This window comes from Eublepharis macularius, chromosome 4 (genome assembly GCF_028583425.1).
Source record: "Eublepharis macularius isolate TG4126 chromosome 4, MPM_Emac_v1.0, whole genome shotgun sequence".
NCBI classification, from domain to species: domain Eukaryota; kingdom Metazoa; phylum Chordata; class Lepidosauria; order Squamata; family Eublepharidae; genus Eublepharis; species Eublepharis macularius.
Genome location: NC_072793.1, coordinates 181,390,008 through 181,395,713, shown reverse-complemented (window position 1 = coordinate 181,395,713; position 5,706 = coordinate 181,390,008).

Here is a 5,706-nt window from a genome sequence, read left to right as displayed (position 1 = left end):
CGGCGGGGAAGGAGGGATTTCTGCCCGCGTCTTCAGGTTTTGTTCTTCCCTTGACCCTCCTGCTGTGAACTACGTTTCCCAGGTGCCTTTGCGACGTCAAAATAAAAGAGCTGAGATGGAGGGAGAGCTCAGCCAATGGGAAGTCCTCCTTTCGCTGCAGGAGGGCGGGGCTGGCCTTTGCCTTGTGCGGGGTCTTCTGTGCCGTGCTCAACACTGGGCGTGAAAAGTGATCTGAATGTCTGGAAACTGAGTTTAAATAATCTTCGAAACAACAATGTAGCCTTACTGATTTGAATGCATTGTGTGTTGTTTGTATTAATGTGTGTGTATTCGTTTTGTTTTTGTCCTGTTAGATGCCCTGAAGCTTACTGAGAAACACTTTAAAAAAAACCGAAAAGGCCTTTTTGTCTCAAAAATTGCCTGTTTAGATCATCCACCTGTGGGGAGCTGGGAGGAAATTCTCCCTCCCAGCCCTCCAAACAGATCGGGCAGTACAGTAGATTTAAAGAGTGGCATTGCAATCAGCCATGAATGAAAAGGTTCCTTTGGCCCCAGAGAGTTGCTGGATCCTCACAATGCCCAGCTGTGGTAGGGCTGAAGGGGCCTCTTGTGGGGTCCAGTGGGGTTTGGGGCAGGAGAACTTCTCCCAGACCCAGGCCCTTTTCATCTGGCCCGGTCTGGCTTCCCTCCAAGGTCTTCCGATTGCCCTCCCTCGCTCTCCTTCCCACTTTTATTCTGCAGACTGAGGCCATCGGCTGACTGGCGTTCTTGCCTGGTCCAAATGGCTTTGGGTGCAGCTTCCCTCAGGTGGGTGGGGGGAGTCCATGTTTATGGGGCCCTGAGCATGAGACTATCAGAGGGACTCCCTGAGACAGCACCTTGGGAGAGGATGGGTAGGTGAGCAAAGGGGGGCTGTGGAGGGGCGACGTCTTGCACAGAAGGGAACATAGCAGGGCAGCTCTGCAGGCCACAATATGTGAGGGGCATCTGGTTGGCAATAGAGGCTGCATGAATGGGACCCTTGTCCAGAGGCATAACGTGGGGGGAGTCAGGGGACAGCTGCTCCATGTGCAAAATTTTGAGGGGGCAGCACATCCATGCCCCCCCTCCCAGAGCACCCCTTTGGCGCTGCTCCCTGCCTCAGCGCCCAGCGAGCTGGTTGCCCCCGGGGCGCAGCAGGCGACCTGCCTTCCTGCCCCTTTGCCAGTGCTCGGGCAGCGTGGCAGGCAGGGAGGGGGCGGCACATCCATGCCCCCCCTCCCAGAGCACCCTTTTGGTGCTGCTCCCTGCCTCAGCACCCAGCGAGCTGGTTGCCCCTGGGGCGCAGCAGGCGACCTGCCTTCCTGCCCCTTTGCCAGTGCTCGGGCAGCGTGGCAGGCAGGGAGGGGGCGGCACATCCATGCCCCCCCTCCCAGAGCACCCCTTTGGTGCTGCTCCCTGCCTCAGCGCCCAGCGAGCTGGTTGCCCCTGGGGCGCAGCAGGTGGTACACCTCCCTGCCCTTTCACCACTGCTGCCTTTGTCAGCGCCCTGCGAGCTGGGCGGTCAGGCGGTGTGGCAGGTGGAGAGGTGAGCAGGGAGGCGGCTTGCCTCCCCACTCTCCTTCCCACCCCTTACCTCTTTGCTGCAGATGCCCACGCTGCTGGTGACATCTTGGTGCCCAGTGGCGGTGTGGGCAGCTGCGGCGAAGCGGTAAGGGACAGGGAGTGTCCCGAACTATGGGAGTGCTCCTGGGAGAGGGGGTGCTCCAGCGTGATGATGTCACAAAGTGAAGTCATTGCGCAGGGCCGGAGCACGCACACGAGGTGAGGGTCGCCACCACCTACCCTGGGAACCCATGGACCACAGTACACTGCTGCCCCTGCCTCCTGACCCTATTTGACTGAAAGTGTGGCCTGTGTGGAAAAAGAAGAGTCTTTCTTGCTCTTCGGCAGCAGATGGAGGGGGAAGAGAGGTGCTCCTAGTCGTCCAAAGAAGTCTGGGCATCTTTTCTGCGGCTGGCCTGTGTCCTCTCAGTCCCAAAGAGGGGGTTATACAGAAGCCATGAAGGTGAAGAAAGATAGATCAGCGCTTTGAACATGAGAGTCAAAAAGTGTAACACACTCATCCATTCTTCTGAAGAGGAATATGGAGATAATGAGTGGGATTGAACAATTTGCTTTGCCTCTGATTTTACTTCTTTGTCTTAATTCTGTAACACTAATACTAATAATAACTCAAACACCTCTAAACTCTATAGTTAGCCTGAATAATGTTTAACCAGTATAGGCCAGCAAGATTTAAGTTCAGTGGCATCTTGTGTTGGGATAGTTGTCATTTTCCAAAGTCTTGCATATGCAATCCTAGCTGTTGTAATTGTATTTAACATCAAATGTTTTTGCTCTTTATCGACTGGGACCAACATGTGGTTCAGTAACTTTCTAAAGACACTTAGTGGGTGCCAGGAAAGATGCTGGCCGTACCATGGCACCCACAGGCACCCTGTAGTAGACTCCTAATCTAGCCATTCGGTTGTCCCTGTCTATTTTCTCCTTCAGGGGTGACATTCTAGCAGAGGTGTGAGATAGCGAAACTTTTCTTCTGACTTTGGCCAGAGCCATTTCCATGACTAAGCTCTGGGATGCTCTGTGCTGAGGAGAGAGAAAAAGGACTCCTCTCCTGTCATTTTCCTACCGCCAGTCTTTTACCAGCATTGTGGCCTCTGAAGCATCTGTCATGTCACCTCAATTAATAAAAGACCGAGGGCAAGGAGAGAAGGAACTATGTATTGTCGAAGGCTTTCACGGCCGGAGAACGATGGTTGTTGGGGGTTTTCCGGGCTGTATTGCCGTGGTCTTGGCATTGTAGTTCCTGACGTTTCGCCAGCAGCTGTGGCTGGCATCTTCAGAGGTGTAGCACCAAAAGACAGAGATCTCTCAGTGTCACAGTGTGGAAAAGATGAGGAACTGTTCCTGCCCTCTGCTGTGCATCCTCCCCGTTTAATCCCCCAGCCCCCGTGCTTGCCTGAGTGGGCTTCATGGTGGCCCTTTTCAGTTATCCACTTGGATGAGATGGCGGAGAAGGCATTGTGGAACCAGCATAAAAGGAATCATAAGTGGCCTGTGTGTAAAGTGGTTCCCCCCCTTCCTTCCAGCTTCCTTCATGGGTACAATAGAAAGTTTTCTATTTTGCCACATAGTGGAGCAGTTAAAAACATTCCAAGGTTGACTTTCTCTCCAGAAGTGATAAGAGATGAGCATACACTCCCTCCTCTCTTGAAAGATACGTGTTTGGCACTGAGTAGATCATAGTGTTGGAAAAGGGGTTGGTGTTAAACCAAACAAGGCAAAAGATGCAATTTAGCAATACGATAGGCTACACAATGCTTGCAGAAATATGAAGAGAATAATTGTGCAAAGTGAACAAAACCAATCAGTGTGTATATAGGTGGTCAAGGGTATGTGAAAACCAGTAATTAACCACTATGTAAAGTGATGCTCTTAGAGATGTAAGCAAAAGGTATAAAAGATCAGGTATTCCTTTGTCTTACTAGAATACACGGAGGCCTGCTTTGAGGTTGTGTCTATACTGCAATATATAAATCAACTTTTCCAGCCCGTGTTCAGTCTCATTCCTTTGTTTCAAATTGGTTCGGTGCAAAAGTTCACAGTTCTGTGTAACAGCATCAGTGGTGTTTTCTGTCCGCCTGGGAGGGAGAGAAAGAAAGATGGAGGAAAATCACTTTTTGATTCACGATCTGGAGGTTTTAGTCCCACATTTCCCCTCCAGCCATTCCTTATAGAGAATGTTTCTCTTCTTCATCCCTCTGCCCCACCCCTGTCCAGGTTTCCTCCCAGCATCCCAGCCAAATCCATCCCTGGGCTCTGAGGAGTCCATGGCCCTGCCAGACGCCCCTCTCCCCCCTGCCCTCTGAGGGATTCGTAGACCGTCCTGACGGCCCCATCTTTGAGGAGAGGCCAGGAGGGGGAAGACCCTGAGGGGCTGGAGTGGGACTACCTGGTCTCAGGACAGGGGGTGGGGGTGGGAGGATCCAGCCCTGGACTTGGCAACCCACCCATCTCTCTCTGCATCACGTGAAAACTCCCTGCTCACTGGGACTTTCTGCCCTCTTCCTCTGCTTGTGGCAATCAGGGGGAGCCTGGTCTCTTTCCTCCCCTCCAGTCCTGATCTCCTGATCTTGGGAGAGGGGGCTGGAAGTGACCTCTCCACCCCTCCCTTCACACTCTAGAGGAGCAAAAAAGCAGCCCAGAAACTGCAGTGAACAGGAACTCCACACAGAAGAAAGGACTTAGGGGCTCCTGCTTCCTGATTGGCCCCCTTTTCTAGAGCCAAGCTACAAGTGACGCCTGACACAGGTAGGTCACTTGTCAGCTTCCCTCAAGTTTTGATGGGAAATGTAGGCATCCTGGTTTTACAGCTTGGCTCTCCATTACAGCTGCAGGACCAAGATGTCTACATTTCCCATCAAAACTTGAGGGAAGCTGACAAGTGTCCAACCTGCATCAGGCGTCACTTGTAGCTTGGCTCTCAGTCTTGTCCCATTGGCTTTCTCCAGTGCTTGTCTGAGGCTCCTGTAGTGAGACAACATGAACCAACTATCCTGGGCCCAGGTCAGTTGTCCAGGCTATGAGGCACAAGCCGCTACCAAAGGGCCAGGAATGCTTTGGCTCCTGCCCTTCAACTCACACCCAAGGGCTGGAAGTACCTGAGACAGGAAGAGCTAAACGGAAGCACAGCCAAGATGCTTCAGATATTGTTTGTGTTATTGGCAGCCATCATGTTCCTGCCAGTCTCTCCTCCCTGTTCCTGAATAAAGCAGTTTTACATCGGTACTCTGTGAGCAAGAATGCCAGCTCCGAAATGTCTAAAAAAAGGGTAAGAGGCAAGCAGGCTTAGCAACTGAGAGAAGAAAACACGTTGCCTTATAAAAGATTTTTTAAAATACTGCTGACATCTGAAGGTGTGTTTTAGGTGTTTTATCTTTTTTTTTAAAGGTACTTATTAATTCAATCTGAAAGTTGATATTTCCCTGAAAAGTCGAAGTAGAAAAGAGGAAGCAAAAAAGAAGCGAGGAAATTTTTATTGAGCAATACACACACACACATTTAAGGAAATACATTAATCATTCCGTTTCAGTGAATATTTTTGACATGTTTTCTTCTTAAACTGTGACTTTCAGGAAATGGAGAAGAAAGTCATGAGAGCATGCTATTTATCTGACCAAATGACTCACGCAAGCTTATACCCTGGCAAATGTTATCGATCTCTTAGGTGCTACTGGACTTGTATTGTGTTCTGCTATTTTTTATTTTGCTGTTGATGAGTCATCAATGTATCTTCTATGGTTATATATTTAGCTTTTTTGTTTCTATTGTGGTTTTATTAGGAACTAGCAACAAAGCCTATTGTGGGAAAAATGACGACAGGCTCTGGAAAGGGGAGGGCGGGCAGGCAGGCATCCCTCCTCCGTCACGGAAGGAGGGGGTTGGGCATTGCCACCTGCTCCACACCTGATCTCGACCACGTGAAGGGGTAGTAGGCTTTGCTACCTGCTCCATGCCCAATACAGGCTTGGTAAAGGGGGGTGGGCATTGCTACCTGCTCCTTATCCCAGCTGGGTGAAGGGAAGAAGGGCATTGCCTCCTGCTCTGTGCCTGATCCCAGTCAGGTGAAGGAGCAGGGCGAGCATTGCCACCTGCTCCATTCCT